This window comes from Bombina bombina, chromosome 7, assembly GCF_027579735.1.
Source record: "Bombina bombina isolate aBomBom1 chromosome 7, aBomBom1.pri, whole genome shotgun sequence".
Lineage (NCBI taxonomy): Eukaryota > Metazoa > Chordata > Amphibia > Anura > Bombinatoridae > Bombina > Bombina bombina.
The window spans coordinates 94,388,702-94,415,416 of record NC_069505.1 but is presented as its reverse complement, the minus strand read 5'-3'; the positions used below and the strand labels follow the sequence as shown (position 1 = coordinate 94,415,416).

Genomic DNA, 26,715 nt, shown 5'->3' with positions numbered 1-26,715 from the left:
TGAGTCAGATAGAACATGACATTTTAAACAACTTTCCAATTTACTTCTATTAGCAATTTTGTTTCATTCTCTTTGTATCCTTTATTGAAATGGCAGCAATGCACTACTGGGAACTAGGCTAAGACATTGGTAAGCCAAGAATAAGATGTATATATGAGTAGCCACCAATCAGCACCTAGCTCTCAGCTCCTAAGCCTAAGCCTGCTTCTCATCAAAGAATACTATGAGACAAAGCAAAATTAGATAATTGAAGTAAATTGGAAAGTTGATTAAAATGGTATCATCTAGCTGAATCCTGAAAGAAGATTTATTGAATGATGAAATTAAAAAAAGATGTGTTTCATATCCCCGTAATGGTAGAATGTCTGCTTCTCTGGACCACTACTGATATTAATTATATATGTGTATATATATATATATATATATATATATATATATATATATATATATATATATATATATATATATATATATATATATATATATATATATGTCCAAGAACAAGCACTCACATCTGACTTCCTGAAACCAGGGTGCACTTAAAAAAAAATCACACAAATCCTTGATAAAAAACCAATACATACACATATTCTCAGGCATCATTATTCAATATATTTACCATTGATTTACAGTTTAAAATCCATTTAATTTATTTCACTAAGGCTACAGACACAAATTAGAAGTTTAGTAAAGATAAGGGAAAGCTGATATTTCCTGTTGTTGGCTCATAAAGGGCAGGTCAGGTTAATCCCTCTATAGGGTTAAATTCAGAGACAATGGGGATATGAATGACTTTCATCCACTCCCTGGGACAAATCAGTTTCATCCCTATGTTCCACAAAAGAGGTTAAAAACCTAGAGATCACTCACAGCAGGTGAAACCCATAACTCAGGGCTGATCTCTTCCCACCTTCATTTTATATTGACAAACATATAGTGTCATACAGTTGTATCCATTGCATAATAACAGTACAGTACATCATTACTGGCTATAGATGAGTAGTACATCACCACACATGCAAATAGATTATATGTAATACTAAGTTTCTCAATATATCTATTTCATTGTCTTCCTCTTTCAAAACAAACAAAAATGATAGTGAAACATAATATCAATCTGGTATCTATAAATAACTCTTAAATGTTTAAATATGTTTTTGTAAAGGCATATAAAACCCAATTTATTTATTTTATGGGTTCAGATAAAGAAAACATTTAAAAAAAAAAAAAAAAAAAGTTCCAATTTACTTCTATTATTAAATTCAAATATAAAACAAAATGGTTGTATCCTTTGTTAAAGGAGCAGCAATGCACTACTGGGAGCTAGCTGGACACATCAGATAAAGCAATGACAAGAGGCATATATGTGAAGCCACCAATCAGCAGTTAGCTTCTATTGGTGTATAGCTGCTCCTGAGCCTAGCAAGGTCTCCTTTTTAACAAAGGAGAACAAGAAGACAAAGCAAATTAGATCACTGAAGTAAATTGGGAAGCCGTTTATTTTTGGGATTTCCTGTCCCTTTAAAGGGGACATGAAAAGCAAGAATTAAAACATTCTTGATACTTCTGTTATCAATTCTACATCTTTGTCTCCTTTACTGAGGGAAAAATGTATAATGATTGCAAGCAGACAGGTTTGCAAGTATAGAAACTGCTGCATCGTGTGACAGAATTTAGCATAGCACTGTTCTTGTGATAGGGCATGTTAATTATCCTGAATGAGCAAGTGGCCAGTGTAATTGATCTTGGCATTTCTAAATTGAAGTAGAGGATAAAGAAGCAGTTTCTACTTCTTAAAGGGACACTAAACCCACATTTTTTATTTAATGATTCAGATGGAGCATGTAATTTTAAGCAACTTTCTAATTTACTCCTATTATCAATTTTTCTTTGTTTTCTTGCTATCTTTATTTGAAAATCAGGAATGTAAAGCTAAGGAGCCGCCCATTTTTGCTTAAAAATTGCATGCTCTGATTCATGAAAATAAATTTGGGTTTAGTATCCCTTGAAATTTGTGGTTGCAGGATTGTTCCTTTTGCACATAACTCCTTTTCATGAGAGCATACCTAGATAGGCTCAGGAAAGTACATATTTTTTTTTTAGCAGGAATGTTTGCAACAATGTTATACATGTTTTATACTTTGATTACTTTGCTAATCTCAAATGTATTATTTTCTTTTTTTTTTCTTCTTACTATAGAATTTAATTACCATGCACCAATGGCCTAAAGAGATAGCAATACAAGATTCAAGGAGAAAGGAAATCACATCTATTACAGAAGAAATAAAGAGATTGTATGTAAATTTGTCCGGTCAGGATAAAGATATTTGCAGAGCAAATATACCCAGGCTGCTGTAACCTGCACTAATGCAAACAAGAGAAAAAGAATAATACTTTGTTAATTGCAGAGTGGAGGTGCATATTAAAAGGGCTAATTTAATTAAAAGATCAGCACTACCCTACTCTCTAAGAAACAATTTATAGCAGCACAAAAGCTTTAATTAGATCTAAGCCAAAATGTGCTAACTACACTGATGGGCATTGCTTTATAATATATTACTGTGCTACTCTGAATGTGGAAGTGGTTGTCATTTTAGGTATTTGCTTATCTGATGTTCCTGCCTTGTAAAAGAACTAATATACACGGGAAATAGTGCAGAAGGATATATAATGAGAGCTAAAAGGGTCAGTAAACACATGATTTGTTTGTAGTCTTTAACATATCAGTGTAGTGTGATATTTTGTTGAATTCATTAACACTTGTTTGCTGCAATTGTTTTTACAATAGCCAAACTCCATCTGTGTAATTTGGAGGAGCCAATCCATACTTGTTCCTTATCTAAACAAAGATTGACACTGTCATTTTGTTAGCAAAATCATCATTGTTTTGCAGTTCATTATCTTATCTCTGCTGAAGACAATTAAGGACAGATACATAGCAAGTTTAGGGGTGTGAAGTCTGCAGTGTGCAATTCTAATTTTCAGAATTGGATAACATTTTCACAGGTAAATTGTAGTAAAAGTGGGACAAATAACAAAAGTATATTGCAAAGTTGACTTACAGTGTTTGCTGACTCTTTAACCCTTTGATGACTTGGTTACATTTGTCTACATCCGAACAACGTTACGATGTAAACAAATTGAAATCCTGCGATTGTGCATGCGATCGCGAGATATTAATGATGGGATCGGGTCAGGGGGGCGTCCCTGTGACGCTAGGGCACGCCCTCCAGACCGCGATCACATCATGGAAACACAGTTGGCTTTAGGACAGCCTACGGTTATGACGTTCTATTTCGTCAGAATGGCACTAAAGCCCAGTGTAATTATGACGGAATAGAACTGCATAATGGCATTAAAAGGGGAGACAAAATTGATGCAAATATTTGAAGCATTGCTTCTAGACCATTTTTTACCACTGTTAATATTTGGTGTCATATAAAAATATGCAAGTTTTCTTTTTGCATTTTTTAGTTGAGACTAGAATAGCCTTGCAGCATTTATTTATAAAGGGACAGTATACACCAATTTTCATATAACGGCATGTAATAGACACTACCATAAAGAAGAATATGCTCAGATACTTATCTAAAAATCTAAACATTTTTTTTAAAAACTTCCTTGATGAGGTTAGGCTGTGACACCCAGTGAAAGGGGATGGGAAATTAAGATGAGCAGACAGCCCCCCTACCCCTCTTCTCTGCATATGAAAACACCTAATCTGTAGACATCAGTATACTTCTAAAACTTTAGGGCTTGGTTAGGAGTCTGAAAATCAGCACAATGTTATTAAAAATAAGCAAAATTATACAGAGTTACAAAAACACCCCCAGATGGGCTATATAAATGGATCATCTACAAAACTTTATGCAAAGAAAAATCTAGTGTACATTGTCCCTATAATTTTTAACTCTTTAATGAGCATGCTGCCTGGTTCTCCTGGTCTCAAAAGTGGAGAAATAAGACTGAATCAAAGAAACATAGGTGAACAGTAATTTAGTCTCTCTCTTCCCCAAAAAGAAGAAACTACCATTTAAGCACTGAATGGCGTGAGATATAAAGCTGCACTAGCGCTGTTGATTCACTCGGGGTCAATTACCACACTGGACAAGCAGTGCTCTGCGTGTCTCAAGGAGTACCTTATGTGTTTAACCCGTTTGCTGGGTTAAACCCAGAGTTGCAGCATATGTAGTAATCTAATTCATTAAAACATACAATTTAACATGTAATTTTATCACTATAATGGCCCTTGAAAATGGCAATTAACCTGTTAAGACACCAGGTTTATATTAATGAATGTGGGACCATTTACTTCAGAACGGAGATCTCCGCTTGCAAATGAGAGGTCACATGACACTCTACAAAGCACAGGATCAATGTAAAATTTGCAATTTTTTAACCCATTATAGATCAGGCTTAGAGTATAACGGGTGGGCGCTACAGCACGGGATCCTTCAGCAAAAGTTAAAATCTGTTACTCTCTGAGACCCCTAATATGAAAGATAAGGAAATACATTTTAAAATGAGCAGTCACATAACCCACTAGATGTAAAAATGCTGCTTATGTGGCTAGATCTATGCTGTATTGTTAAAGTGAATGCTTATAAATTATATTGTAACAAGATTTACTATTTATCTCTCTACTGAAGCAAGCACCACATTTAAAAGGGACAGTCTAGTCAAAAAAACATAATTTATGTAAGAACTTACCTGATAAATTCATTTCTTTCATATTAACAAGAGTCCATGAGCTAGTGACGTATGGGATATACATTCCTACCAGGAGGGGCAAAGTTTCCCAAACCTTAAAATGCCTATAAATACACCCCTCACCACACCCACAAATCAGTTTAACGAATAGCCAAGAAGTGGGGTGATAAGAAAAAAAGTGTGAAGCATATAAAATAAGGAATTGGAATAATTGTGCTTTATACAAAAAAATCATAACCACCACAAAAAAGGGTGGGCCTCATGGACTCTTGTTAATATGAAAGAAATGAATTTATCAGGTAAGTTCTTACATAAATTATGTTTTCTTTCATGTAATTAACAAGAGTCCATGAGCTAGTGACGTATGGGATAATGACTACCCAAGATGTGGATCTTTCCACACAAGAGTCACTAGAGAGGGAGGGATAAAATAAAGACAGCCAATTCCTGCTGAAAATAATCCACACCCAAAATAAAGTTTAACAAAAAACATAAGCAGAAGATTCAAACTGAAACCGCTGCCTGAAGAACTTTTCTACCAAAAACTGCTTCAGAAGAAGAAAACACATCAAAATGGTAGAATTTAGTAAAAGTATGCAAAGAGGACCAAGTTGCTGCTTTGCAGATCTGGTCAACCGAAGCTTCATTCCTAAACGCCCAGGAAGTAGATACTGACCTAGTAGAATGAGCTGTAATTCTCTGAGGCGGAATTTTACCCGACTCAACATAGGCAAGATGAATTAAAGATTTCAACCAAGATGCCAAAGAAATGGCAGAAGCTTTCTGGCCTTTCCTAGAACCGGAAAAGATAACAAATAGACTAGAAGTCTTACGGAAAGATTTTGTAGCTTCAACATAATATTTCAAAGCTCTAACAACATCCAAAGAATGCAATGATTTCTCCTTAGAATTCTTAGGATTAGGACATAATGAAGGAACCACAATTTCTCTACTAATGTTGTTGGAATTCACAACTTTAGGTAAAAATTCAAAAGAAGTTCGCAACACCGCCTTATCCTGATGAAAAATCAGAAAAGGAGACTCACACGAAAGAGCAGATAATTCAGAAACTCTTCTAGCAGAAGAGATGGCCAAAAGGAACAAAACTTTCCAAGAAAGTAATTTAATGTCCAATGAATGCATAGGTTCAAACGGAGGAGCTTGAAGAGCTCCCAGAACCAAATTCAAACTCCAAGGAGGAGAAATTGACTTAATGACAGGTTTTATACGAACCAAAGCTTGTACAAAACAATGAATATCAGGAAGAATAGCAATCTTTCTGTGAAAAAGAACAGAAAGAGCGGAGATTTGTCCTTTCAAAGAACTTGCGGACAAACCCTTATCTAAACCATCCTGAAGAAACTGTAAAATTCTCGGTATTCTAAAAGAATGCCAAGAAAAATGATGAGAAAGACACCAAGAAATATAAGTCTTCCAGACTCTATAATATATCTCTCGAGATACAGATTTACAAGCCTGTAACATAGTATTAATCACGGAGTCAGAGAAACCTCTATGACCAAGAATCAAGCGTTCAATCTCCATACCTTTAAATTTAAGGATTTCAGATCCGGATGGAAAAAAGGACCTTGTGACAGAAGGTCTGGTCTTAACGGAAGAGTCCATGGTTGGCAAGATGCCATCCGGACAAGATCCGCATACCAAAACCTGTGAGGCCATGCCGGAGCTATTAGCAGAACAAACGAGCATTCCCTCAGAATCTTGGAGATTACTCTTGGAAGAAGAACTAGAGGCGGAAAGATATAGGCAGGATGATACTTCCAAGGAAGTGATAATGCATCCACTGCCTCCGCCTGAGGATCCCGGGATCTGGACAGATACCTGGGAAGTTTCTTGTTTAGATGAGAGGCCATCAGATCTATCTCTGGGAGCCCCCACATTTGAACAATCTGAAGAAATACCTCTGGGTGAAGAGACCATTCGCCCGGATGCAACGTTTGGCGACTGAGATAATCCGCTTCCCAATTGTCTACACCTGGGATATGAACCGCAGAGATTAGACAGGAGCTGGATTCTGCCCAAACCAAAATTCGAGATACTTCTTTCATAGCCAGAGGACTGTGAGTCCCTCCTTGATGATTGATGTATGCCACAGTTGTGACATTGTCTGTCTGAAAACAAATGAACGATTCTCTCTTCAGAAGAGGCCAAAACTGAAGAGCTCTGAAAACTGCACGGAGTTCCAAGATATTGATCGGTAATCTCACCTCCTGAGATTCCCAAACTCCTTGTGCCGTCAGAGATCCCCACACAGCTCCCCAACCTGTGAGACTTGCATCTGTTGAAATTACAGTCCAGGTCGGAAGAACAAAAGAAGCCCCCTGAATTAAACGAAGGTGATCTGTCCACCACGTTAGAGAGTGCCGAACAATCGGTTTTAAAGATATTAATTGATATATCTTCGTGTAATCCCTGCACCATTGGTTCAGCATACAGAGCTGAAGAGGTCGCATGTGAAAACGAGCAAAGGGGGATCGCGTCCGATGCAGCAGTCATAAGACCTAGAATTTCCATGCATAAGGCTACCGAAGGGAATGATTGAGACTGAAGGTTTCGACAGGCTGTAATCAATTTTAGACGTCTCTTGTCTGTTAAAGACAGAGTCATGGACACTGAATCTATCTGGAAACCCAGAAAGGTTACCTTTGTTTGAGGAATCAAAGAACTTTTTGGTAAATTGATCCTCCAACCATGATCTTGAAGAAACAACACAAGTCGATTCGTATGAGACTCTGCTAAATGTAAAGACTGAGCAAGTACCAAGATATTGTCCAAATAAGGAAATACCACAATACCCTGTTCTCTGATTACAGACAGAAGGGCACCGAGAATCTTTGTGAAAATTCTTGGAGCTGTAGCAAGGCCAAACGGTAGAGCCACAAATTGGTAATGCTTGTCTAGAAAAGAGAATCTCAGGAACTGATAATGATCTGGATGAATCGGAATATGCAGATATGCATCCTGTAAATCTATTGTGGACATATAATTCCCTTGCTGAACAAAAGGCAATATAGTCCTTACAGTTACCATCTTGAACGTTGGTATCCTTACATAACGATTCAATAATTTTAGATCCAGAACTGGTCTGAAGGAATTCTCCTTCTTTGGTACAATGAAGAGATTTGAATAAAACCCCATCCCCTGTTCCGGAACTGGAACTGGCATAATTACTCCAGCCAACTCTAGATCTGAAACACAATTCAGAAATGCTTGAGCTTTCACTGGATTTACTGGGACATGGGAAAGAAAAAATCTCTTTGCAGGAGGTCTCATCTTGAAACCAATTCTGTACCCTTCTGAAACAATGTTCTGAATCCAAAGATTGTGAACAGAATTGATCCAAATTTCTTTGAAAAAACGTAACCTGCCCCCTACCAGCTGAACTGGAATGAGGGCCGTACCTTCATGTGAACTTAGAAGCAGGCTTTGCCTTTCTAGCAGGCTTGGATTTATTCCAGACTGGAGATGGTTTCCAAACTGAAACTGCTCCTGAGGACGAAGGATCAGGCTTTTGTTCTTTGTTGAAACGAAAGGAACGAAAACGATTGTTAGCCCTGTTTTTACCTTTAGACTTTTTATCCTGTGGTAAAAAAGTTCCTTTCCCACCAGTAACAGTTGAAATAATAGAATCCAACTGAGAACCAAATAATTTGTTTCCCTGGAAAGAAATGGAAAGTAGAGTTGATTTAGAAGCCGTATCAGCATTCCAGGTCTTAAGCCATAAAGCTCTTCTGGCTAAGATAGCCAGAGACATAAACCTAACATCAACTCTAATAATATCAAAAATGGCATCACAGATGAAATTATTAGCATGCTGGAGAAGAAGAATAATATCATGAGAATCACGATTTGTTACTTGTTGCGCTAGAGTTTCCAACCAAAAAGTTGAAGCTGCAGCAACATCAGCCAATGATATAGCAGGTCTAAGAAGATTACCTGAACATAGATAAGCTTTTCTTAGAAAAGATTCAATTTTTCTATCTAAAGGATCCTTAAACGAGGTACCATCTGACGTAGGAATGGTAGTACGTTTAGCAAGGGTAGAAATAGCCCCATCAACTTTAGGGATTTTGTCCCAAAATTCTAACCTGTCAGGCGGAACAGGATATAATTGCTTAAAACGTTTAGAAGGAGTAAATGAATTACCCAATTTATCCCATTCCTTAGAAATTACTGCAGAAATAGCATTAGGAACAGGAAAGACTTCTGGAATAACCGCAGGAGCTTTAAAAACCTTATCCAAACGTATAGAATTAGTATCAAGAGGACTAGAATCCTCTATTTCTAAAGCAATTAGTACTTCTTTAAGTAAAGAGCGAATAAATTCCATCTTAAATAAATATGAAGATTTATCAGCATCAATCTCTGAGATAGAATCCTCTGAACCAGAAGAGTCCAAAGAATCAGAATGATGGTGTTCATTTAAAAATTCATCTGTAGAGAGAGAAGATTTAAAAGACTTTTTACGTTTACTAGAAGGAGAAATAACAGACAAAGCCTTCTTTATGGATTCAGAAACAAAATCTCTTATGTTATCAGGAACATTCTGCACCTTAGATGTTGAGGGAACTGCAACAGGCAATGGTACATCACTAAAGGAAATATTATCTGCTTTAACAAGTTTGTCATGACAATTATTACAAACAACAGCTGGAGGAATAGCTACCAAAAGTTTACAGCAGATACACTTAGCTTTGGTAGATCCAGCAGGCAGTGGTTTTCCTGTAGTATCTTCTGGCTCAGATGCAACGTGAGACATCTTGCAATATGTAAGAGAAAAAACAACATATAAAGCAAAATAGATCAAATTCCTTATAAGACAGTTTCAGGAATGGGAAAAAAATGCCAAACATCAAGCTTCTAGCAACCAGAAGCAAATGAAAAATGAGACTGAAATAATGTGGAGACAAAAGCGACGCCCATATTTTTTTGCGCCAAATAAGACGCCCACATTATTTGGCGCCTAAATGCTTTTGGCGCCAAAAATGACGCCACATCCGGAACGCCGACATCTTTGGCGCAAAATAACGTCAAAAATGACGCAACTTCCGGCGACACGTATGACGCCGGAAACGGAAAAGAATTTTTGCGCCAAAAAAGTCCGCGCCAAGAATGACGCAATAAAATGAAGCATTTTCAGCCCCCGCGAGCCTAACAGCCCACAGGGAAAAAAGTCAAATTTTTGAGGTAAGAAAAAATATGATAATTTAAAGCATAATCCCAAATATGAAACTGACTGTCTGGAAATAAGGAAAGTTGAACATTCTGAGTCAAGGCAAATAAATGTTTGAATACATATATTTAGAACTTTATAAATAAAGTGCCCAACCATAGCTTAGAGTGTCACAGAAAATAAGATTTACTTACCCCAGGACACTCATCTACATGTTTGTAGAAAGCCAAACCAGTACTGAAACGAGAATCAGTAGAGGAAATGGTAAATATAAGAGTATATCGTCGATCTGAAAAGGGAGGTAAGAGATGAATCTCTACGACCGATAACAGAGAACCTTATGAAATAGATCCCGTAGAAGGAGATCACTGCATTCAATAGGCAATACTCTCTTCACATCCCTCTGACATTCACTGCACGCTGAGAGGAAAACCGGGCTCCAACTTGCTGCGGAGCGCATATCAACGTAGAATCTAGCACAAACTTACTTCACCACCTCCCTTGGAGGCAAAGTTTGTAAAACTGATTTGTGGGTGTGGTGAGGGGTGTATTTATAGGCATTTTAAGGTTTGGGAAACTTTGCCCCTCCTGGTAGGAATGTATATCCCATACGTCACTAGCTCATGGACTCTTGTTAATTACATGAAAGAAACTTTCATGATTTAGATAGGACATGCAATTTAGAACAACTTTCCAATGTACTTTTATCATCAAATTTGCTTTCTTCTCTTGGTATTCTTTGTTGAATGCTAAATTTAGGTAGGCTCAGATGCTAATCTCTAAGTCCTTGAAGGCCACCTCTTATCCCAGTGCATTTTAACAGTTTTTCACAGATAGACAGTACTAGTTCGTGTGTGTCATATAGATAACAATGTGCTCACGCACGTGGAGTTACCTAGGAGTCAGCACTGATTGGCTAAAATGCAAGTCTGTCAAAAGAACTTAGCTAAGGGGGCAGTCTGCAGAGGTTTAGATACAAGGTAATCACAGAGGTAAAAAGTATATTAATATAACAGTATTGGTTATGCAAAACTGGGGAATAGGTAATAAAGGGATTATCTATCTTTTTAAACAATAACAATTCTGGAGTAAACTGTCCCTTTAAGACTGTGGCGTGCGCTGTACAACATCTGATTGGCTGTTCCACCTTTCTATGTCATTCTTTGAAAGAAAAAAACACAATTTGCTTAGATAATAGAAGTTAATTGGAAAGTTATTTAACCCCTTAATGACCACAGCACTTTTCCATTTTCTGTCCGTTTGGGACCAAGGCTATTTTTACATTTCTGCGGTGTTTGTGTTTAGCTGTAATTTTCCTCTTACTCATTTACTGTACCCACACATATTATATACTGATTACTGTACCCACACATATTATATACTCATTACTGTACCCACACATATTATATATCGTTTTTCTCGCCATTAAATGGACTTTCTAAAGATACCATTATTTTCATCATATCTTATAATTTACTATAAAATTTTTTATAAAATATGAGGAAAAAATAGAAAAAAAAACACACTTTTTCTAACTTTGACCCCCAAAATCTGTTACACATCTACAACCACCAAAAAACACCCATGCTAAATAGTTTCTAAATTTTGTCCTGAGTTTAGAAATACCCAATGTTTACAAGTTCTTTGCTTTTTTTGTAAACTATAGGGCCATAAATACAAGTAGCACTTTGCTATTTCCAAACCATTTCTTTTCAAAATTAGCGATAGTTACATTAGAGCAGTGATTTTTAACCTTTTTTTTTGCCGTGGCACACTTTTTTTACATTAAAAAATCCTGTGGCACACCACCATCCCAAAATGTTAAAAAAATCACACATTGTAGCCTAATACAGCATATATATATGCACATACACACAAACACACACATACTGTATGTATTGTGCTGTTATGCCATGCCTCCTACAAACTACCCCTGCACTGGGAGTAAAAAACAAGCAAAGTTTAAAAAATATGTCACACTGTTGTCAGTTTGCCGTGGCACACCTGAGGATCTCTCACGGCACACTAGTGTGCCACGGCACACTGGTTGAAAAACACTGCATTAGAGCACTGATATCTTTCAGGAATCTCTGAATATCCATTGACATGCATATATTTTTTTTTAGTAGACATCCCAAAGTATTGATCTAGGCCCGTTTTGGTATATTTCATGCCACCATTTCACCGTCAAATGCAATCAAATACAAAAAAATCGTTCACTTTTCACAAATTTTTTCACAAACTTTTGGTTTCTAACTTAAATTATTTACAAACAGCTTGTGCAATTATGGCATAAATGGTTGTAAATTCTTCTCTGGGATCCCCTTTGTTCAGAAATAGCAGACATATATGACTTTGGTGTTGCTTTTTGGTAATTAGAAGGCCGCTAAATGCCACTGCGCACCACACGTGTATTATGCCCAGCAGTGAAGGGGTTAATTAGGGAGCATGTAGGGAGCTTTTTTGGGGTAGTTTTAGCTTTAGTGTAGTGCAGTAGACAACCCCAAGTATTGATCTAGGCCAATTTTGGTATATTTCATGCCACCATTTCACCGCCAAATGCGATCAAATTAAAAAAAACGTTAATTTTTTCTCAATTTTAGGTTTCTCACTGAAATTATTTACAAACAGCTTCTGCAATTATGGCACAAATGGTTGTAAATGCTTCTCTGGGATCCCCTTTGTTCAGAAATAGCAGACATATATGGCTTTGGCATTGCTTTTTGGTAATTAGAAGACCTCTAAATGCCGCTGCGCATCACACGTGTATTATGGCTAGCAGTGAAGGGGTTAATTATGTAGCTTGTAGGGAGCTTGCAGGGTTAATTTTAGCTTTAGTGTAGAGCTCAGCCTCCCACCTGAAACATCAGACCCCCTGATCCCTCCCAAACAGCTCTCTTCCCTCCCCCACCCCACAATTGTCCCCGCCATCTTAAGTACTGGCAGAAACTCTGCCAGTACTAAAATAAAAGGTATTTGGCCCTTTTTAAAAAAAAAAAAAAAAAAAGCATATTTACATATGCTGATGTGTAGGATCCCCCCTTAGACCCCAACCTCACTGATCCCCCACCAAACTGCTCTCTAACCCTTCCCCTCTGCAATAATGGGCGCCATCTTGGGTACTGGCAGCTGTCTGCCAGTACCCAGTTTTGTAACAAAATGTGCCTTTTTTTTAAAAAAAAATTCCCTTTTCTGTAGTGTAGCTTTCCCCCCCCACTGAGACCAACCCCTTCCAGGTCCCTTAGATGATATTTTACAGTAATTGTGTTTTACATTTTTAACCTTTTTTTTCTGTAGTGTAGCGGTTCCCACCCGCTCCCGCCCACCACCCCCCGTGCACGCGCGCGCCCCCGTAGCTCCCGCCCCCGATCCCGCCCCCCTCCACTCCGAGCACCGATGGCCGCCCACCCGCCTCCCACGTAAGCTCCCACCCACCAACGATACCGGCCACCGATGTCCGGTGCAGAGAGGGCCACAGAGTGGCTCTCTCTGCATCGGATGGCCAAGGGGGGTTATTGCAGGATGCCTCCATATCGAGGCATCACTGCAATAACCGGAAAGCAGCTGGAAGCGAGCAGGATCGCTTCCAGCTGATTTCCAGACCAAGGACGTACGCCACACGTCCTCGGTCATTAACTGTCTTTTTTTTTGAGGACGTGTGGCGTACGTCCTTGGTCGTTAAGGGGTTAAAATTGCATGCTCTTTCTAAATCATGACAGAAAAAACTGTGTTTTGGGTCCCTTTAAATTTTCACTATTTGTAATGGGTTTGTTTTCCTTACAGAAAATGTAACATTTAAAAACAGTGAAATCAGCATTTGCTTGGAATATTTGGCTAGAGTGTACAAACAATCACTGTGTACCTGTACACTTTTGTTAGAGATGATTTGGCTGGGATGAGACTGATAAAGTATAGGGTCTGACATTCTCCGCGCGTGTGCGCAGCGCGTTTGTGTGCACTCATGCGTACGTCTATATAACATTTATGTCAGCATGCAGAAAATGTTAGTGCATCATCCATAAATAATGACAGGAGGCAAGAAGGAGCTTGCTGGAAAACAAACTGTTTGCACTCAGCACAAAAGCTTCAGACACAAGAACTGTGCTTACAGATTTCAGGGTAATGTCTCCAGACGGTGTTTACACAAAGCAATTCTCAGATAAGCAGAACACAAATAGGGATGGGGATTTTCAAAGAAAGAAAACACTAAAATAGGTCATTATGCTTTGGGTTTGTAGTGTGGAAGGTTTAGACATTGATATAGAAAAACAGTGATAAATCCATAAAGGGGTCTGCCAGAAAATGTGCTCCAAAATGCATTACCCATTTAATAGACCAGATTTTACTGTGTGATTAAAGGGATATGAAACCCATTTATTTTTATTTAATGATTCAGATAGAGCAGCAACTAATTTACTTCTATTATCACATTTTCTTCCTTCTCTTAGTATCTTTATTTGAAAAGGCAGGAATGTAAGCTTAGGAGCTGGCTAAATGTAGTCACCAATCAGCAAGCACTACACAGGTGCTGAACTAAAAATGGGCCGGTGTTCTAAAGAAACTGGTATAATGCATAGGAATGTGTATACCATGTCACTTTAGGTCACGTGACTCAGCTGCTGGAGGGGTGTGGCGCTCAATGCGCAAGCGCAAGAGTCCCAACCTCCTCCAAACAGCTGATGTAAATTAAGCAACGGGTCGAGGATATATATGGCATGTAATCATAATTTATAGAGGCTAAAACCCTTAACTGCGCAAGCGCGCACTGCGGTCACTATATTCAATATACCCACTCTGTGCAGATAAATATATACATTTTTGGTCTGTTTAGATATGTGGCCAATAACCGTGTTAACCATTACTCATCTGAAGTTTCTGTATATTGAAGTATATGTTTTGTGTATTTAGATCATAAGAAAAAAGGCTGTATACCCCGATTAATCAGTTCATATAATAAAAACTTAGCTAACCCTTCCGGGGATATCCTGTCAACTTGCTATGTGCTTATCCCAGGCCCCAGTACAGTTCTTACCCTGCTCTCCACTGGCAAAGCCTGGGAGATTCAGATCATGTGTCATTAGCAGTATCCTGGCTGCTCAACACGACACCAGCTGCTGTCACACATCACACGGACCGCGTGCGCATGCGCAGCATTGTTTCGCATCGTATTTCAGCTTACGGTCCATAGAATTCCTTGACCCGTTGTTCACAAGTAAATCTCCTTAAACAGCTGTTTGTAGGAGGTTGGTCCTCTTGCGCATGCGCATTGTGCGCCACACCTCTCCAACAGCTGATAATACGTCACCGCAAGTGACGTAGTATACACTTTCCTATGGTATACCATTTACTTTAGAACAACGACTCCTAAGCTTTACATTCCAGTTTTATCAAATAAAGATGCCAAGGAAATGAAGAAAAATTGACAATACAAGTAAATTAGAAAGTTACTTAAAATTGCATGCTGCATCTGAATCATGAAAGAAAATAAATTGCGTTTAATATCCCTTTAAGAGTGGTTTATTAGAATCAGAGACAATCACCTGCTTATGGCTTGCTATGGAAACTTAGCTGGGTTATGTAAATAAAGTACTGCACAAAAAATAATAATAAATAACTGATCTATAGATAAAGTGTAAAAACGATAAAATATTAAAAAGGGACAGTAAACACCAAACATTTTATTGTTTAAAAAGATAGATAATCCCTATTTACCATTCCCTGGTTTTGCATAACCAGCACTGTTATAGAAATATACTTTTTACCTCTGTATCTAAGCTTCTGCAGACTGCCTCCTTATTTTTCTCAGTTTTTTTGACAGATTTGCATTTCAGGCAAATAGTGCTGACTCTTAAATAACTTCACGTGCGTGAGCACAGTGTTATCTATATGGAACACATGAACTAACGCCCTCTTGCTGTGAAAAACTGTCAAATGCATTCAGATGAGAGGCGGCCTTCAAGGGCTTAGAAATTAGCATACAAGCCTACCTTGGTTTAGCTTTCAACTAAGAATAACAAAGAACAAAGCAGATTTGATGATAAAAGTAAATTAGAAAGTTGATTAAACTATCATGATTCAGATAGGGCATGTAATTTAATTTGGACTTTAGTGGGCTGACATCAGTCAATAGGGGTTAAAGGGACATGAAACCAAAAATATTTCATTTTTTTTTAGACAGAGCATACAATTAAAAAAAAAATAATAAAGTTTTAAATTTACTTCTATTATCAAATTTGCTTCATTCTCATGTTATGCTTTGTTGAAGAGCTATCTAGATAGGTAGAGTGCACATGCCAAAAGCACTACATGACAGTATAAAACTCCAATCATATTCTGTTGTATTATCTCATCCTGTGCATAAGGAATATGCAACTCTCTTTTATAGATACGAAGCCTTATAAATATGAAATACAACTCACCAAGGGTTCATTCATCCTGTGCACTGTATATAAATGTAATTATCCTTGTTATTTCCAGGCCAGCTGTCAGCCCTACTACAGAAACAACTGTCCAGGCACTCAACAGTTACTTATATTTAAAGGGACAGTTATGTCAAAATTAAACTTTAAATTATTTAGACAGAGCACAACATTTTAAAACAACTTACCAATTTACTTCCATTATTTAAATGTGCACACTATTTTATATACAGACTTTTCTGAGGCACAAGCTCTTCTACTGAGCATGTGCAAGATTCCCAAGATATACCTATATGTGGTTTGTGATTGGCTGATGGCTGTCACATGATGCATTAGGAAGGAAAATGTAACTGACATCTATCAGAAAAAAATAATCTAATACTCATTTTAAATTCAAGCTAACTTTTGTAATAAAATACTCTTAAATGGATATGAAATTGAGATTTTTTTTCCTTTCATGATGATTCAAGCAGAGCATGATATTTTAAACAATTTCCCAGTTTGCTTCCTTGATCTAATTTGCTTCAAACTCTTGCAATCCTTTGTTGCAAAGAATACCTAGGTAGTCTCAGGCTCAGCAAAACACTACTGGAAGCTAGCTGCTGATGCTGATTGGTAGCTGTTAATATATGCCTCCTCATTGGCTTACCTGATGTGTTCAGCTAGCTCTTAGTAGTGCATTGCTGCTCCTTCAACAAAAGATACCAAGAGAACAAAGCAAATTAATGTGCACATTTTTACAGTGGAAGCATATTGGAAAGTTTTTTTTATTACATGCTTTATCTGAATCATAATCATTTTGACTTTAGTGTCTCTTTAATAGTGTCTCAAATGACTTGCTCTATCTGAATCATACAAGTGTGAATGAGTGTGGATAAGACAGGTGCAAGTCAGGTGAAGAGAGGTCAGTGCTGCCGCTACCTGCCCTGTGTGCTTTATATTTACACACAAACATCATGTTTATTTGTAAACTATAATAATCTGTACCAGGTTTACATGACAATTGTTGGTACATAGCTAAGAAAACTCCTGCTAATTGCACACCCAGTGTGTTCCCTCATACACGTTTGCAAGATCTCCCTTTTGCTCAGCAACTGTCTGTAAACTTCAGTTAACATCATATTATGTTACATTTGCTTCAGAGTTCAGTATAATATTCCTTACACAGCATGTGCCCTATCAGCTTGTACAGAATATACAGGTAGCCCTCAGTTTACGCCGGGGTTAGGTTCCATAAGGAATGGTTGTAAATCGAAACCGTTGTAAATTGAAATCCAGTTTATAATGTAAGTCAATGGGAAGTGAGGGAGTTAGGTTCCAGGCCCCTCTCAGAATTGTCATAAGTAACACCTAATACATTATTTTTAAAGCTTTGAAATGAAGACTTTAAATGCTAAACAGCATTATAAACCTAATAAAATAATCCCACAACACAGAATATATAATTAAACTAAGTTAAATTAACAAAAACATTTGCTAAACTGCATTATAGACCTAATAAAATAATCACACAACACAGACTTCACTTGCATTTTTCGGCAAACAGTTCTTTCTATGAATTCCAATCTGGACTGATTTATAGACAGGAAGATCTTGTTCCTTTGAAATCTGCTCGATAGCTTTGGTCTGGTTAAACTAATTAATTTCAGCTTGCTTGGCTTTGCTGCAACACAAGCGGACAGCTCCACCTACTGGCTATTTTAATAAAGGCACTGCTTCTCAATGCTTTTCAATAGCAGTCACATGACTGGAAAAAAAGGTTGTTATTCTGAAACGGTGTAAATTGAACCGTTGTAAAACGAGGACCACCTGTACTTAACAATAAGCTATCATCTGTCCCATGGATTTAATTAGTCTTCTTCTCAAAAAGCCGCCTCTGCTATACATTTTATCTGCCAATGTAAATATACCAGCTGCCCCCCTAGACATGAAATGCATCACTCCGTCTGCTACTTAGACATGCAAAGAAAATATAAATAATGCAGAATTTTAATGACACAATTAAAAGGTATATTCTACACCAGAATTGTTATTGTTTAAAAAGATAGATAATCCCTTTATTATCCATTCTCCAGTTTTGCATAACCAACACGGTTATATTAATATACTTTTTACCTCTGTGATTATCTTGTATCTAAGCCTCTGTAGATGGCCCCTTATTTCAGTTCTTTTGACAGACTTGCATTTTAGACAATCAGTACTGACTCCTAGGTAACTCCACGGTCATTATGTTATTTATATGGCACACATGAACTAAACACCCTCTAGTTGTGAAAAAAAAATGTAAAAATGCATTCAGATAAGAGGTGGCCTTCAAGAGCTAAGAAATTAGCACGAGTCTCCTAGTTTTAACTTTCAACTAAGAATACCAAAAGAACAAAAAGCAAAATTGATGATAAAAGTACATTGAAAAGTGGTTTACATGACCTATCTGAATCTTGACTAGACTATACCTTTAATTTTTTTTATAAAGATAAAATAAAAAATACAGTAAACATTTTTGATGGCAGATAAGTACCATAAGCCCAACAAGTCTACCCATATATGACAGCCTTATGCTTATCCCAGGCATTAGTCCCCCACAGTGTTTGTCATTACCACCCCTAATGGAAGTTTATTCCATGAATAAACCACTCTTTCTGTGAAAAAAATGTTTTCGCCAACTACCCCTTAACCTTCTACTACCCTTCAGCTTGAGATCATGATCCCTTGGTCTGGAATTGTTCTTGTGAAAATTATACTTTCAGACAGAACACATCCAATGTATCTACCAAATTTACCCTTTTTTCCCCCCATCTTATTTGTTGAAAAGTAGATCCTTTCCATGAGAGAATACAGAGATGGGTGCAAGTGCTACACATGACCTGAGCCTTGTGTGTATTAACATTTTACATGTAGTACTGAAATATGAAAGTTTTATTTTACTTCCATGTCTCTTTAAAATGGTGGTAAATCCTAGTGTTGCAGCGAGTTAATGTTGAACTGAACTCATTCGGCTGCCCACCGCAAAACGCTATTTTTTCAATGGGGTGACATTTCCACTTCTTTGCCAATAGCCATGTTTGCCCTTTGGCATTATGCTAGGATTTATCATCACTTTAAGTAAACATTCTAACAAAATCTAAATATTCTTAACTAGATGCAGGAGAAATTACTTCTTTAGAAATCTCATGGGTGCCTTACAACAATGATTCTCAACCACAGTCCTAAAATACCCCCAACAGGACGGGTTTTCATTATAGCTGAACCAGTACACAGGTAAAATATTCAGCTGATGGGTGAGAGCTGTTTAGTAACTATGGTGCTACTGATCAGCTGACTATTTCACCTGTGAACTGGTTCAGCTATACTAAAATCCTGGCCTGTTGGGGGTACACACTGCCTTATAGGACATATGCAATCTATCTCACCACAGGCATGAAACAAACATACATCTTCATAAAGATTCATATCAACATAAGTTTACAACTACAGAGACCACAAATATTTGAAATATGACAGGTCTTTGATGGTTAAAGATGGCGGAATTGGTTAAGGCATGTATTCTTGTTTAGTGGAATATAAATATTACAATATAGTTATAGAAATAAATGTGTCTAGAATGGTTAACACCAAATAGTTAATATACTATGGAATTGTGCCCAGGAAATGAATGTTTACTAATGATAATCTCTTAGTGAGTGATCAATCCTTTTTACAAGGAGTGGAGCTTTTTCATTGGATCATGAGAAATACATTATGTCATTTATATCTAAGTGGCCAACATACCACAGTTCCTGGCATTATAGCGAGCTGCAGAGATACAAATCAGCATGGATAGTTCAGAGTTTGAATGAAGAATATAGATACACGTTGGATACACTAGATACATGACCAGTGGGAATAATATGTTCATTATTTCTGTCAGTTTGTTACTTTTAATAAAGTTGTGTTGATGTAAAATATCAGTATCAGTCCGTATAAAGAGTCAAGGAGAATAGACCACAGGGGGTATTAGCAGACTATTGTTCTAATCTGCCATATACAAGAGAAATACATGCTAGATATATTGATGCATTCAAAAGCACATATTATGTAGATGCATTTTTTATAATTAGTTGTTAGGTGTAAATGTTTAGTTTCTAGAAAATAATGGGGGCCACCATGTTTAAACAGGTTTCCCCCTTATCTGTCTTTCTTCCTGATGACAATTAAAGGGACACTCAGGTTAAATTAAATTTTCATGATTCAGATACAGCATGTAATTTTAAACAACATTCCAATTTACTTTCTTTAAAAAAAATGTGCACAGTCTTTTATATTTACACTTTTTGAGTCACCAGATCCTACTGAGCATGTGCAAGAATTCACAGACTATACGTATATGCATTTGTGATTGGCTGATTGCTATCACATGGTACAAGGGGAGTGGAAATATACATAACTTTAAAATTTGTTATAAAAAAAATCTACTACTCATTTGAAGTTCAGACTAAGTGCTATTGCATTGTCTTGTTATCTTGCATTTGTTGATTATGCAAATCTAATGTGTTGACTGGTCCTTTAAGGACAGATATAAAACAGGTAATAAGGAAACCACGTTAGATAATTAACAATACTATGTCCCAAAAAACCTTGTTTGCACAGTCTATTTTTATTGCCTGTTTTATATCTGGCCCTAATTGTCGTCAGTAAGAGAGGAGACATTGCCCATTATTTTCTAAAAACTCAGTGGAACATTTAATACTAACAATTTTCAGAGGATAAAGGAGACAAAAACAATGGGAGTATATTACAAAGTTATGTCTCCAGCTACATTTTCCTGTGCATTTATTGGGGTTGATTTATCAAGCTATGGCGGACAGGGGCGTACATATGCACCCCTGTCTGCTGCAGCTCGCCTCTGGCGAGCTGAATTTCGCTGCCGGAATTCAGCATTGCACAAGAACGCTATTTTGCGCTCTTGTGCAATGCCCGCCCCCTACCCATGCACAGCCAATCATGCACGGGCAGGAGCTGTCAATCTCCCCAGTCGGACAAAACCGGGGAGAAGAGTTAAAGGGACAGTTTACTCAAAATGTTTCTTCCCTTTAGTTTGTTTCTAATGATCCACTTTACCTGCTGGATTGTATTAAATTGTTTACAAGTAGCTCATTTATCCTTATATTGGCATTTGAAATAGTTGATTTAGCATGCGGTATCCCCACCTATTCTGAAAGTTTGTGGCCGCAGGTCCAAGCTATAGATAAGCTTTGTAAACACAGCCAGCAGAAGAAATTACACTCCCAGTGGGGTATAGAAGAGATAAGGTAATAAAATGTTGATTTTCCATTGTTCTCTCCAAGTACTGGTGATTGTTTTACAGACAGATATAAGATAAAGAAGCAGGTATATGTACACAATGTGATACAGTAATGAGATCTGATTATACCTACAAGCTCAACCCATTTTATTAGGTTGTGGCTTTAAAACACAATATCAGAGCTTTAATATACACAAGTAAACCTTAAAAAGCTTATTTTCATGCATGTTTTACTCTGCAGTTGGTAAAAAAAGCGATTGTAAACACATTAAGGGAAAAACTATTTTACAGTATACTGTCCCTTTAAGGAAGCAGCGGTCATCATAAATACGGACTGCAGGTTTTCTTGTGAGAACCTGCAGTCATAGGGGCATATTTATCAAGCTCGGAATGGAAACAGCAGGACAGGCGGACAGACATCGCCGGAAATCAACCCGATCGAGTACGATCGGGTTGATTGACACCCCCCTGCTGGCGGCCTATTGGCCGCAAGTCAGCAGGGGGTGGCATTGCACCAGCAGCTCTTGTGAGCTGCTGGTGCAATGCTGAATATGGCGAGCGTATTGCTCGCCGTATTCAGCTAGGTCTGTCGGACCTGATCCGCACTGTCATATCAGGTCCGACAGACCTTGATAAATATGGGCCTTCGTGTGGGGCGAAGGCTTTGATAAATTGACCCCATTGTATGCATGATTGGGGGGGGAGGGGGGGTAGACAGATTGCTGTGTCTAAAAACTGCTTAAAGGGACAGTATACAACAATTTTAATTTAACTGCATGTAATAAACACTACTATAAAGAATAATATGCACAGATACGGATCTAAAAATCCAGTATAAAACCTTTTAAAAACTTACTTAGCTTTGCTGTGTGTGAGAAGGAGGTGCCATTAGTATGGGTAAAGAATAAGCCCAGAACGTAAATAGTGAGAGAGGAAGTTCCCTCTCAGTTAATGGTGCATCTCAGTTTTACAGGTTGCAGAGTGAGCTGAATGTATTTAGCACAGCAACCCTTCCCTTCTACACTGGCTGCTTTCTGTTTACCGTTGTGTACACGGAAGAATGAGCAAAGCCAGAATATTGCTTCATGTGCTACAGAAACGGCTAGTATTGGGCACTGGAGCGTGTCTGAATGACTAACAAAGGCAGAAACATTATACAAGAGAGAAGGCTTCATTTATACTTCTACATATAATCTGAAACAGGAATCCCCTGCTATAGCACCTGGGGCCCCCTACTTGCCAACTGTCCTGCTTTGTGATATCTCCTGGGAGTCTGTCCTGCTTTTGGTTGATATATATATATATATATATATATATATATATATATCTGTGTTCCAAGCACTCAGTGTAGTCATGAATTGCCTGGGTGCTCTTTATGGTGTATAGGCAGAGACTTTTTTTTTTTAAACAGAAAAACAATAATATCCAGGATAATTAAATTCTCATTCACTTATTCTATATTAATTTCCCTTTCCTTGGAGTTGCATGCCCGTCCCTTTAACTGACTCATATATACAGGCCTCAGTGTAACACTCATTTCTGGGATCAGAGTCATATGTAATTTATTACAGAGCTAAGTCTTGCTCATATTAACCCATAGCATTTCTATCTCACACATCTAGCTGTATTACGTTACAACCCAAAAATGTGTCTTTTTTAGGAGATTACACATGGTTTCATATTTTTCTTTGGAGTCATGATCCAGTTATTTTTCAAACCTTTTGCATCAGTCTGACTCAGAGCACGATACTCTCCATATTCTAATCACACTCTCTTTAACGTAAGCTGTGTAAGACCCACTCTGCATATTTTAGTTGTATTACTATCCAAAGTCTCTCCCTAGAATTGTTGCTAGGGACAGTCCAGAGCCCAAAACAGAAAAAAAAAGTCAGTTAATAGCTTAGCATTCACGTTCTCTCTTTCCTGCACTATTCCTGAGACACAGCACTTTAGGTAAACTATCTATACTCTAGATAATTTCCATGGCATCTAATTACACATACATACTGCAGCATACCTGGGTAGGAGTACACCCTGGGAGGACAACACAGAATCTATTACATTTTTTTATTACCTGTTATATGCATAGTCAAGCCAATGACATTTAAGTACTAAATTAAACTTGCATGATTCAGATAGACCATGTTATTGTAAGACACTTTTAAATTCACTTCTATTTTCATCTTGGTATCCATTGTTGAAAAATAATATGTACATATCCAACACTAGTGGGAGCTAACTGCTGATTGGTGGCTGCACACGTTTGTCTCTTGTAATTGGCCGACTAGATGTATTCCGCTAGCTGTCAGTAGTGCAATGCTGCTCCTTCAGCAAAGGATATTAAAGGAATGAAGCAGATTTGATAATAGAAGTAAATTGGAAAGTTGTTTAAAATTGTATTCTCTGTCTAAATCCTGAAAGAAAAAAAAATGGGTTTCATGTCTCTTTAAAGGATAAAACAAATAAGTCACATGTCCCTGCAGCCCCTCTCTGTCACATGTCCATATCACGCTTGTGGTCAAGCAGCCCTGTGTAAACCACATATAGCAGATTAGCGCTGCGGATCGCCGTTCTGAAACAATGCCCCGCCTGCTTCTTCCTGGTTTACTTACCCAGCAATGACGAAATAGACTTCCTCCAATCACGGCGTTGCCTCAGGCAATGGTTACCCCGGGGGGGGGGGGGGAACCCGTGATTGGAGGATGCCGGAACCATCATTGCTGACGTATAAAGTGGCTTGCGACAGGCTGGTGAAGCACTGGAGCGGCTTCAAGAAGAAAATATAAGTATATTTTTTAAAAAAGGCTGAAATGTCAATTTTCATGAATTAAAGTGCCCTTGTTTTTAATAGTTTTTAAAAAAAAAAAAAAAAACGGGTATTTTCACATGAAAATTGACCTTTACTTTAAGCTCACACATATTTAAAATTGTATATTTGTATCATGAGACAGCTGTTTACACACACACACATATACATATATATATAGCTCAAATACACATACCTATATACATATAATCATAGCCCTCACCCATGACTAGACTTTTAGATTTGCCTAATACAGTAATATGAAGGAAATAGTTAATAAGTTGAGCTGCCTTTTTCCCCTTCTTTCAATCACCTAGCGATAACCTCCGGGGAAATGATTAACATTCCTGGGTCTGCTCCAGCCTCCTCCCTGTGTGCCACAGTTTCTTGGTACCTTAGCTAGGTATGCAGAGTTTATTTCTTGCAGGTCTCTACACAATCAGTTGTCTTTTAATAGAAAATATATTTTCCTAGAATTAGCTATTTAGTTAGATTTTAAGGGTCTTTTTAACGTTTTCCTATGTAAAATCACATTTCCAGTACAATTAACCCCTTGACTCAATTGCAACCTATCATGATAACATTCTAAGTTAAATAGTATCTGGGATGTCGTGGGTTAAGATATTTTCTTGTTTGGTTAAAAAGAATTCGTTTAAATCACTGAAGTGGACATAGATTACTCCAATAAAGTCTGGTGAATATCAATAATCAAGCTTCAAAGGGTCACTAAAAGTTAAGTTTTATGTTTCAGATGAAGTATGTAATTAAAAAAAAATAAAAATAAATTCCAGTATACTGCCATTATCAAAATGTATACACTTTAAGGTTCCCTTTGAGCACGTGGAATCTTTTGGCGCTCTACAAATACCCGATAATAAAAATAATAATAATTGAGCATGTGCAAAAATGCACAGTATATATATGCAGTGTGATTGGCTAATGGCTGTCACATTATACAAATTGTGGAAAAATTGGATTAAATTTGAAATTTGCCAGAAAATATTCTACTGCTCATTTCAAATTCAAATTGATTTTGCATTGCCTTTTTGTTCTGTATTTGTCAATTATTAAAAGGATACGAAACCCAATTTTTTTAATTTTATGATTCAGATAGAGCATGCAATTTTAAGCACCTTTCTAATTTACTCCTATTATACATTTTTCTTTGTGCTTTGGTATCTTTATTTGAAAAGCAAGAATGTAAGCTTAGGGGCCGGCCTATTTTTGGTTCAGCACCTCAGTAGCGCTTTCTGATTTGTGGCTAAATGAAGCCACCAATAAGCAAGCACTATCCAGTATCTATGGAGAACAAAGAGTTAAATAATAATAACAAAAAATATATATGTATTTGATTGGTAATTCAATGCAAAAAAATATTTCTGTACAATAAGACAAACCCAAAAACAAAAACTCAACATTTTCTTTGTGCAATTTTCATACAAGAAGAAAAAAAAAATGAATATGGTACAAGCTGCAGTCCTCATTCGTTACAAATTTGCTGTGAACTTAGAGCCAGAAGAGGGAAAAAAAACCAAGTGTTTGGTTGGCTGCAGGCAGTTGCCCAGCCCTTCCGTCTCAAGACAATAAGGCTTTTATTACAGTGCCATGGGGTGTAACCAAACAGATTTTGGCAGTAAAAAAAATAATATATATCTTATAGATTGTCAGTTCTGCGGTTCAGTGACTATGACGTATGCTGCAGTGCAGAATGTTAGAAAAGTCAGGAAGTGCTGGCAATAATGCACAGAAACATCTTATAGAGTAACCCAAGATATTAAAGTCTGTAAATATTTATCATCAAGCTGGAAAGACAAGCAGTGTCTTATATAGAGAGTATACACAAACAGCGCAAGTCAGTTTACTAAAAGGGACAATAAACAGATGCTAGATATAATGACGTAATTCAAAGCAAACTGTCTGTTTAAATATTGAACAAAGTTTATAAAGATTTTGATTCTATAAATTAAACTAATGGAAGCCACCATGTTGAAACCTAGGTTTTCCTGTGTGTCTTAAAACTGCTGCTCTATCTGAATCATAAATGTTTATTTTGACTTCAGTGTCCCTTTAATCTTAGCTATAGCCCACAAACAGTAATTGTTTAATTTATTCTTCTGAGGCAATTGGGGATAGTCAGTCAGTAGATACGGAAAACCTATTTTTCAACATGGCTGTGCCCATTACATTATAGCAACAAAAATAAATTGGAAAACCCAAAAATTGTCAGTTAAATTTACAGGATAATTTGACAAAATAAATAATGTAAAGTATATTGAAAAGTTTTTCTTTCATATAGATCTATTAC

The 26,715-nt window shown here is 37.2% G+C and overlaps 1 protein-coding gene across 2 annotated transcripts in view; it reads right to left on the bottom strand.

Annotated features, from left to right (window-relative positions):
- RASSF7 (Ras association domain family member 7) overlaps positions 1–26,715 on the bottom strand; it is a 90,457-nt gene that overhangs the window by 33,823 nt on the left and 29,919 nt on the right. The gene's annotated exons all lie outside the window — the stretch shown is intronic.